Source organism: Streptopelia decaocto, assembly GCF_964273445.1.
Source record: "Streptopelia decaocto genome assembly, chromosome: 10".
NCBI lineage: Eukaryota > Metazoa > Chordata > Aves > Columbiformes > Columbidae > Streptopelia > Streptopelia decaocto.
The window spans coordinates 11,154,793-11,166,338 of record NC_138665.1 but is presented as its reverse complement, the minus strand read 5'-3'; positions in this window follow the sequence as shown (position 1 = coordinate 11,166,338).

Sequence of the window (11,546 nt, the reverse complement as noted above, 5' to 3'; positions counted from 1 at the left end):
CTGGTTAAAGCTACTAATGGTGTGCTCTCCAGTAAGACACAACAAACTGTTTGAAATTCAGAAGAGTGATAAAGCACCGTCAGCTTTGCAATGTTTAGCAGTCAGTAACCAAAACACACCCAAAGTTAAACACAGAGGAGGTGGGCATGCACTTCCCCGGGGCTCCACTCGGTGACCCCATTTCCCTGATGCTATCACTTTATCCTCATTATAACACTTCAAGAAAGGACATAAACATCTCATACATTAAAATGCTCTTGACTTTTACGAGCAGCCTGATTCAGCAGCCCTCAGGGTGCAGTTTCATGACCAGATCAAGCATATCTTGCCCTTGAAAAAGCACTTCTGCCATTCCCAGCCTCCCTTGCATGGAAAAATCATGCTTGCATGGTTGAAAACTGATGCTGGAAGAAAAGTTTTTAAAAGATCAGCTTTCAACTACTTTTTCACCACTGTGCTGATGCAGTGGAGAAGGCAGGAAGCAGAAAAGAGAACTGCCTTCTTTGGTCTTTAACCAGTTACTTGTGAATTTGCATCCCTGGTCACACAACCCATCAGGTATGATGGCCACCAAGGAGTCTCAGGTGCTCCCTGGTGCCTGCAGAAAACAGAGTGGACCTCAGCTCTGTATCTCATGAGCATGTGTGTGTTGTTGGCTTTGGTGGGCTGACAGCCAGGAATTCCACACTGAACCTACAGCCCTGCCACTAAGTGATTTTAATGAGGCATTTGATCTATTTCCCATCCCCTTTTCCTGATAGCACTTTAAACTGCTTTCCTGTCTGTTTTCTTGCGCTTTAACTCTACAAAACATGTAGGGACACCTCTACCTTTGACTGTTGTGAATTTCCTTGTGGGGAGCAACAAAACTAAAGGCCTCTTGAAGCTCCTTCCAGGCATATTTTATGCAGTCCCATGATTTTGAAATGCATATTGTAATTGACAGTCTTCAAACTCCACACACTATCTCCTGACCAGCTTAACACAGCACCCCAGCCTCATGTGGATCTTCTCATGCAACTACAGGAAAGACAACAGTACCAGCAAGCTCCTTCTAATGTGGAACACTGTACTGATGACACAACAATTTAAAGGGAGCAAAGATATTCTTAAACACTGTTAAATGTCACCGATGAACAGTTAAGAGCAGATATAAAGACCTGCAAAGAGGAAACTATTCACAGCATTCAGCACTGACTTTTATTGTCCCATAAACCTCAGCACTGTGCCCCATGTGTAGAGCATCGAAGAAACTGTATCTACGGTCTAATGTTTACACCTATAAACACTTCTGTATCACAAAGGCTGCCAAAGATCAACACAGTTTAATATTGTCCTACACTACTGACAGAGTCTCACAACGTTCAGCTTTTCTGCATAAGGCTCTGCTCCAGCTCCTCAGGTTGCTTGCAAATCTGTGCTGCATTTGCTAAGCAATGTACAAGGATATGTTTTCTGACAAATCCCATGTTGCTTCTGTTACTCAGAAGCCCAATTTTATCATTGCTCAGGGATGAGGGGCTACAAGCCTTTGAGCAGACACACAGATGGAGTTTATGCAGCAAAGCTGGTGACTGTTCTGCTCCTTACCTTTCTTTGTGCCTCTGAGACAGCGGTTTCCAGGGGACAACTGTGTTCTTCAGAAAGGCAGACTCCAAATTTGACTTTGGGTAGAGTCCTAAGGTGGATTAGACTGCCATTCTGCCCACCTCACCTGCATGCTCTAAGCAGCTTACTTGCAATATGACAGATTTAGCAAAAGTGACAGTTGCTTGCTGTCCAATATCATTAGCTGGCCCTGCCACGAGAGCTCAGATGCAGTGCTCCATCTCCTTACAAAATCAGCTTATTAATAAACATACAGCCTGGCACAATATTTTCCACACAGCTGACACAGTACTTGAGCAGGGGGCTGTCCAATCCACCTCCCCATGGAGACTCAAAATCAAATTCTAGCCCAGAGAAGGTCAGAACAGCAAATAGGTTCAATGGACTGACATTTTGGAGGGACTGGGATGGCTGAGCATCTGTACTTATCTGTGTTACTCATCCTTCATTACCTTTATTACTCTGTTCCTCGAGTCTATGTAGGGAATGGCAATCTAATCAAAAGGCTACTGAAGTCAATGGAAATATTGCTATTTATTGGTTTGCCTTGGGCTCAGCTCGCCAAGGTACCAGACAGCACCAGCACCTTTTCCACGGCCAACAGGGCTCAGCACCTTCCCCAAGGGGCTCCACATCAGCAGGTAAGAGCGAGACTGCTCTTACAGGTACGCAGAGGAGGGTGCACACAGAGGAAAACTTCTGCTTCCTATGTACACATATTTGTGTTGTAATATTAAAACATTTGACAGTAGATAGATATCTGCTAATTCCTGCAGCAAAATACTTATACTAGAAAATAAATTGGCTGAGTCAATCAGTTTAGGCAAACAACACCATTTGTACTGAAGCTTCACTTTTATTTTAAAAAGTTTAAGTGAAAGAACAGAACCAGTTTGACTGCTGATGACATAAGGATTTAAATATAACCCAAATCAAACCTCTGATTTCTCCTTTAGAACCAGGCATGCAAGAATGAGTGCTGAACCATTCCCTTCCTTGCTATACAAAACTAGACCAGCATGGCTGTAGCACATCTCATTCAGTGTAGACCAGGAGAATTATTTCCCAAAAGTCTTCACAGTAATCCCAAGACCAGGTAATTCTATAATAATTCCAAGTGGAGAAAATAAAACGTTTCTGTCTTAAGATATACCTATGGGGAAAGACCCTCTCACTATTTTACAATGAGCTCTTTGAAGACAACCTGGGCAATTTTCCAAGAGCTACACGGAAATGGAAGAACACTTAGTTATTTACTTTTGGGTTTTTATCAGCTTGTTGGAAATCATTCTTGTTCTCTCCCTTCTTTCCCTCAAAACAAAAGCCTCTATTTTCTGAAGCTGGGGCACTTCTGACAAACCTGGCTCTGACCCCACCACTGAGGTTTCTGTGCCGAGAGCCTCACTGGCTGCAGCTTGGACCTGAACTCTTGGGGCAAAATGAGGTACCTGCAGGTACCTTTGGTAGGATGGCTGTCAACTAACAGTTGCAAAGTTACTCAGCATCCAGCTCCGCAATGTAACCCTGCACTGTGACTCTGCTCTCTAGAAGGCAGCATTGCTCTTGCAGCCACATCAGGGAGAGAGAAGCTCAGTGGCACTAAGTTATCCCCATGGGGACTTTCTCAGAATGCGTACCAATGTCAAGAAGTCACAGCAGTGCAAATAACCCTTGTCCACATGAAAATAACTCTCCTTCAAGAAGGAAGTTACTCCTTGGGCTAAGCATGCCCAGCACTGCTCTTGCTGAGGCATCCTGCTGCTGGGAGATTTGACCAGGCTAACTTTCCACCACAGGAAAGACTCAGGAAAGCTGCTAAAGAGTCATATCCACACAAGTCAGTGACAGACGATGGGCACAAAGTCAGCCTGCTCAGAGAGCAGTTCGTTGAGAGGAATAACCATTCAATTGCAGAGTTCAGGTCAACTCTGAGCAGCTTCACCAACAGGAGACTTGTAGCTTGATGGCAAATCCCAGCTCCGCACCACCTTGTAATGACATTTTAAATTTTTTATTACCATTTCATAGTGGTAATTAATCGCAGGCATGCACACAGAGAGAAATCTACTTGATATATAGGGCAAGGCTCACCATCTGCAGATGGTAAGCAGGTCCCTGAGGGTTCAGCTATGGGCCTCCAAAAATTACAAAGCCACCAACACCACTGTGATCACATGTGAAAAACTGGGCAGCTGTGTGATATTCCTATACCTATGGTCACTTATGACCTTCTGCCTCTGCTCAGTGATGCACCCAGTGCTTGGGGGCTTACACCATCAAAAGCCTAACTCCATCGCTATTTTTGCAGTCCTGAGGGAACCGCTACGTTGCTGATGCACGCAGGACTATCTTGTCTCTCCCTCCTGGAAAGGGAAAGCAGAGGTTTCTGCCTGTTCCCCTGTCCAGCAGGACAGAAATTACCCCAAGGAGATAGTGGAGCTTAGTGTCTGAGATGTGGTTAACTCTTGGCATCTATGTTTAAATTCCCAGCAAGGCTGTCCATCACTTCCAATTATTATAATGATTTTTATGACTAATTATGTGCATTTATCGATTTGTTTGTTTCCTTGCTAGTCCTGTGCTGCTTCTATTCAGTTCCACCCTACCCCCAGAGCAGGGAGCCTGCCATACTGAAACTTTTCAGCCCTGGTGTGACTGAAGCTGTTTTGGTTCAGCTTTAAGCCCAAGACCAAACTGGCTCAATTTGCTTTCAACCAGCTGAAACCAGCTCACATGGAGAAAACTAAAGTGGAAGAAACAGATATAGCCCGTCCTCAAGTATCTCCTTTCCCCTTGCCAAAACACAGCAAGTATATTTTAGATTATAACAAAAAAGAGTCTAAAAACTGAGCAGAAGAGATTCACAGTCCCAGGGGGATATGAGCTTTTATCTAACTAATACCAAGTGATTTTTCTGTTGCACAGTTCATTTTAGGACAACACTCACCCTCGCAGTGCCAGTCCCACAGCCTGAGGCTGCTCTGGATTTAGGCACCTGACTGTTCAGGAACAAACATTTCTGTTTGTGAATAATTTAGATCCCCTTGCTCATTTAGGTTCATTTGGGTTCTGTTTCTTGCTCTTTGAATCTTCTGAGCTTACAGCTAACTGGGCTGTGGATATACAGCCCCCCTCCACGGCCCTTCTGTTTCTGTAACGGAACCATCAGTTTCACCAGTAACTCCCACATATAACACTAACAAAGCAAGCATAACCCCCATAACATAACCCCAGAAAGCTTGGGGGTTCTCTTTGTTGTTCATATTGCTCTGAACAGAGATTGCTTTCTGCTCTGAGATGCACATTTAACAGTAGCTCCACGAGTGCTACACATTTGAGCAGCTCTTCTGTGACAGCAGCCAGTGTGCCCAGACCTATAGGTCCAGTCCTAAACCAAACCAGACATGGGTATCCGGCACTCATGGACACAGTCATCCAGCATACAGTCAGCATTCAACATGAGCATTTTCACTTGGACAAGCAAAAGTACCAGCTGAGCTGCAAACAAGCACAACTCTACAAGTGCAAAAAAACAACAGCGAAGCCCCAGCAAGTTACATTCTGAATAATGTCAACATCTTGTGATCATTAGATGTAAAGCATTTCACTGCCTGAGCACAGCCTTCTCTCAAAAAGTGTTATTACCTACTATAAAATTTAAGGGAAAGCCATTGTGGCTTAAGGACAGCATATTCTTAGTTGTGTTTCAGACACATTACAGGAAACCAGAAAAACAGTACTAAGAAGTTACAGGGCTGTTCCACAAGGCAGCAATATCCTAAAATGATCTGTTTCAGGCAACGTGCTAATGGTGCAGGGTGGCCGTGCTTGCCTGAGGTATTATTGCCTGCACCTACATTTCATGCTGTAATTTTGTAGCCCCTTTTTAGCACAGTACCCACTAACACACATATGCGCGCCCCCCTTCCCCCGAGGAACACATTCCTCTTACCCTTTAAGCCAGCCAGCAGCCACAACCCCTCTGAAACCTCCTGCAGAAGAGTTGACGGAGTTTCACCTCATTACCCAGCGCGGGCGTTATATAACCGGCACCATTTCGGCAGGCAGCGGGGATGCAGCTGCCGCGCATCCCTGTGCCGGTCCCTCGCCTCCCCATCCCACCCAACACATCTAACAACAGCCGCGCCACGGCGAGCGAGGGAGGGGAAGGTGGGCTTTGGGGGACTTGTGAAAAGCAAAACCAACAGTGCCAAAGAAAGTTCAAAAGGTGCCAGACATTTATTAAGAAGCATCGCTACTATGAAAGGACGCGGTGCAATAGTATAATGTTCCTTAGCCTGCTGAAAGCAGCTTGGCCTAGATTTTCCTGTACTGTTTGATGTGACCATTCATGCAAACAAGAGTAAAACTTTCTCTTTGCTTTTAATTAAGCAAAAAAACAGTGACACGTACAAAAGACCATTTTCTGCTGTCATCTGGGTCTTCTGGGCTACTGTCAGACAGAGAATATGCAGGAATCGGCCCGATTGATTAAACTATTATTAGCGGCAAACAAGCAGATGCACACAGTGAAAGACAGGGCAAACCCCATGCCCTGTACTTCTGGACTAGATAGAGGAAAAAAAAAAATACCAAAGGTTTATTTGGTATTTTAGCAAAGAAAAGTGGAAATATTGTCTGGCACACTGGGCAGAATCGAAGCACACAGCATTCTAATCTGCAGATATCAAGATAAATAAATAACATTATTGTCTTTGCTCTAGTGTCACGGACAGAACCCCACCAGCTTTCATAAGACAGGGACCAGGTCTTGTATCTGAAATCCCATCTTAAGCAAAACATGGCTTGTAGTCATTCAGGAGTCATTCTGGTGTCCGTGAATCATTGGCAGACACAGTGTGCAGCCCACGAAAGCATAGGGGCTGTAGCTTTAGGACAGACATAAAACTCTTATGTAAGCCGTAATCCTCTCACAGACTCCTTATTCAGTGATTTTAAGATCTGTGCTGTAGGAGCCTGCTGGCATCCCAGTGGCTTTTAACCAGTTGAGAAATGGGGCGACTCCAGTTGCAGCACAATCCCCTCGCCGTCAGTGCACAGCCCTGCCTTGTGGGTTTTTCGAACACAGAGCATTTCCACACACTAATATTTCGGTCCTCTGCAGAACTGGTGCTGTTGCTTTCTGTGCTGACTGAATCACCAGGATTAATCTCCTGCAGAGTTCACTGAGGCTAACGATAATCAAGTTAAATTTACACTATATGATCAGAGTTTAATTAGGTACTGTTATACAACTCCTATTAATTACAGTGATAATACCTTTACGAAATGCAGATGGGAGGGTAGGGCTGTGGTCTGAGGGGGCTTGGCTGCTCAGATGATTTCAGGAAAAAGCCACATTAAAATGCTCTGTGTGTCCTATTAGTTACCCGCTTGCCTCTGCTCAAGATGAAACAAAAAGCTTAAACGAAAAAAATTCTAATCCTACAAAATGTAAATCTAGAAGACAAGATTAAAGACCTCCCACATGCTACACTATCACTTTCTGTTTACACCAAGAAGTGAGAACACCCTTTAAAATTCTAATGAGCCAGAATCATCATTAGCTTGCTCTGCTCAAAATCCTACCTAGAAAAGCCCAAGGTGATAGAAGTCATTTATTTTGCACTGAGATATTAACTTACTTGAAATGAAAGCAGGTCTTCTTAATGTTATTAAAGCAAGTTTCTCTTTCCCTCCTTGAGTTTATTGCCCCAGGTGACCTGTTGGTCAGGGCAGACGCCAGCTCGTGCTCGGCATTTGCTTTGTGCAGGCACAACCTCCTGGACACGGACCCCACGCGTGCCCCGGTGGTTCTGTGTCCCCGCAGCACTCACAGTGCTTCAGGAGATGCTGTGGGGAGCAGGGCTGACCTGCACCCATCAACAAGCTCCTCCGCTCAAAGCCGGGTGGGGGAACATCGGCTGATGAGCGCAGGAGCAGACTCCAGCTTTCAGCGCTCGGTAGAGCTGTGTGAGGAGACAAGACCGCGCAGTGTGACATTTCAAGCCCCAGACTAGATGTTTGCTTTTTCGTAACTCTTGCTTGGGGTGTCCTATAGAAAGAGCAAAGCTTGTGCCATGGGGCTTCCATTTAGCATCTGCTACATGTGGTGTTGTGTGGCTTTAGTGAAACCTGCAAGAGACCACGTGCTGTTACTGCTCTTCATGCGGTAACACCAAAACTCCGGCCTTGCACCTGTATGGTCAAAGACACAGGTAAAGGTCTCTTCTTCATTAAGCAAAGTAAACAAGCAACACGAAGAGTGAGGTTTCTTGGCAATAAGAGATGCTGTTCTTGAACACAGACACCTGTATGAGTCTCTCGCATCCAGATTCCCTCTCCTCTGCAAATCACTTGCTCAGTAAGCGTGTCCCAGGAGAAGCCCTGGCACTTTGCTGTTGCTGCCACTGCTGATTATTTAATTAAAACCCCCAAAGATAGCATACACATTCCCTTCTTCCTGTAGGTTTTCTTCACCCTCTTCACCAGACAGCAGAAAACTAGCAAAACTAGCACACCTCAGCACTCCCACTTTGCACAAAACACATGTGAAAGAAGCAGTTTGTTAAAGTATGTTGTACTAGATATTAATTACCTGGCCCTGCCAGCAAGATAATTGTGTTGTTGAGTTTTGGCTATCTACACTAAACCAGACCTTTACAAAAATTGCTGGAGGACACTGTCCAAGGGAACCAGGAGCAGAGCCCTGTCCATGGATGCCCTCTAGCTCCCACCCCGCCATTACTGACAGTTATTTTGCCCACGTGGCAATTCCACAGCAGCCTGCCTGGCCCTGTGCCTCTGTACTCAGATCCCGCTCTGTGTCCCTTGACGGACAGCTCTTCCAGGGATACACAGGAGCTGTGGCAGGAGGGGGAGATGATGGTTTCTTGACAGACCCCTGCTCTGTAGGCAGACTGAGATGGGCTTCAGGCCCATACATTTTTCTCATGGTTCACAGGTGTTGGAGATACATATATGCTTTAGAAGATCCTTAGTCTCTCCCAGCCCTGGGATTTCTTAGCCAAGACTATGAAAGAACCCTTGCTTTTCTGCAAGCACAGGGCTAGCAGAACATCTCTATTTCCTTGATGGGATTTTTGCTTGATTTAGGCACAAAGGACTCATTATTCCTCCTCATTCCTAACTTGTGCCAGGGGCTGGCTACAATGCATAGCTGAGAGCAGGACATTCTCCCCAAAGAGGTGCTTTGAGCACCTCCACATCCTCACCTCAGGACAGCAGTGCTCTGAGAGGAGAGGCATGAGGCTTTGGCCAAGGCTTTAGCTGTTGTTGTGACACTTTTTGGCCCCTGACTGCTGCGAACAGCACTTGTGACACACTAACGGGAGTGCAGCGATGCTCCTGCAGCAAGGTTCAGATCTAGGAAGCAGGGCTGCTCAGCTCATTCTGCTCTTGCTGATGTAGTGACCTGGTTTTGTCAAGACTGTTTTTCTCCTTTTGTCTTTGATGTCACTTTGGAAGGCATGTCATGAGGTTTTCACAGAGGTATTGACTCAAAGTTGGACTAAAACGAAGCCAATCGCAATAACATTATAAATGAATGAGGACGCAATTTGCCCTTAGAGGATTATGATAGTATTTAGGGTTCTAGCACATTTATTTCTGCAGTTTAGTAATCACTTTCATGCTTCTCATCAGACTATACCCTAATGCATTCACATTTTAATGTAACAAGTTACACGAATTATGAGCTCCTAATAAATATGCTCATCCCCTAAAGAATTAAACAGCCCCTACACTTTGTAAAGAAGATCTTGTTTAAAGAACACACATCTACAAATGAATGAGGAAACTAACAGATAGTATCTTCATTATAGCATATTTCTACTTTAGCATAAGGGAAGGTTTGGAAATCATAGCTTTTATCCTTTATTCTTGCAGATACAGGTTCTGTTTAGCATCCTGTGGGTTATAAAGCTTAACTCTTTGCTATACATGACCTAGTCCATCACTTGCTCTTCTCCAGGTTCATCTATCAAGAACTCCATTCACAGCAGCACATTTGTTTTGGAGAGTTCCAGGAAAATAGCAGTGCTGCAAGATCTCCAAAACCCTTTTAACAGGAATCCCTAGATAGTCTGTCCTTAGCTGGGAACATACAGAAAGAGGTTGTAGTTCTGGCTGAGAGTATGAACATGTCTATTCTGCAGCCTCTGTAATTACAGCCAGTCCCTCCTACCCTAGGGAATGGTGAATGGAGGAGATAGGCATGGAGTTTTTATTGTTTCTGGAAAATCAATCTCAACAGCCTTTCCTTAGTTAAGTACCAGTCCTCTGAACATCTGCAAGGCAGTGTTAAGTGTGTAGCGATCAAACAGGAAAAAATTTATGTTCAGAGCGTGGTTTCTTTGTGCAAAGCTTGTTCTTTTGCTTTACGTCTCCAGATTTCACCAAAAAGGAGCACTTGGAAAAACAGGGCTTGCTCTTTGGAGCTGATGAATAATTAACAATAGGGAAGGGAGGGCAAAACACCTGTCAAGGCTGAATTCACACCCATGCCACTGTTGTGGCTTCATGTACTCTCTACAGCCAGACACTGATCAGCCTCTACACAAACACAATTCAGGAGCTCAACTCTGTTCTATGTTACACAGTATTTACATCATAAAATGATCAAAATACCACACTCAGCTATGTAACAAAAGTGTCTCTTTGCCCAAGAGTTTGAGGTTAAATGGACAACTCAAACATCCACCTGTAAACCAGCTTTCAGGGCCAACTCTCCAAAGTAGCCAATTTGTACTGCATCTGTCTGGTTCACCACCGTCTCTCCATAAACACAGTTGACAGAGGCCTCGATAGTGGCCCTGGTCCTGTCACCTCGTTTATAAGCACCTTTTGAGGGAAGAACAGAGTTAGAGATGCCAGACCCTGTATGTGAAACTTTTTTGACAGACATGGGCTGGGAGACACCAAGAAGGCCTCTAATTCTTGTGCACCCCAATCATGGATCCCCCATGGGAGGCTTTAAACCAGCATCTGCCAGCAGGGATGCCCAGAAGACCTTTGCTGCACATGAAGAAAACCCAGTGCAAAATCCACAACTTCTCAAATAAATCTGCTGCCTTTTACGCAGTGACTTGTGCTGATCAAGCCCATCTTTCCTCTCAGCTACAACTCATGGTACTTCTGCACTGCAGAGCTGCAAGTCCATACCTCATTTTAGCTTTAAACGAGCTTGTCTACATTAATATGGGAGCCGGCTCCAGCTCAGGGTGCCTTCTCACAGCACGTGGCTTCAGCACCGACAGTGACTTGAAGAACCTCCACCTGCATCCATCCTCCACACTCCCTCCTTGGTTACACCAGAACAACCACTCGCAGGACTGTTTCAGTCAGAATGGAAGTAGGGGGAGCTTTTATCCTAGGTCAGTGCAGCATCTTGTACATCCCAATACTCTTCATCTACACGATTCACAAGCCCAAAATATTACATAAATAGTAAGCAGAAGGCAGAGACCTGTGTCAGAACAACAAGCCTTCCGGCATCGGCATCAAGAGTTACAAGCACGCCAGACTAGCATCACTGTAAATGTGAGCAACAAATTAAATCTAATGTTGTTTTCTTCACTTCGGGAGCAGATTTTGCAATGCTCCTTAATGCCCAGAGATGCTGTTTTACTGTGGCAAGGAATTTTCCTCTTGTGAACTCAATGTTCAAACAAGCTCCCTAGTGAGGTAAGCATAGGCTGCCTTTTAATACAAACACAAAACTCACATTTAACTTATTAGCTGGGGGAGGAATAGAGATGAGGGTTGGATGAATCTCCTGAGTCACCACTTCTGTAGGATAAAAGGCAAGCTTGTCTCAAAAAAAAATCAATTCATTTGCCTCTATTGTGTATTGCAGATAGAAGCTCTTAAGTAATAAAAAGATGAATAAAAACACTTCCACCAATTGTCCTAGAAAA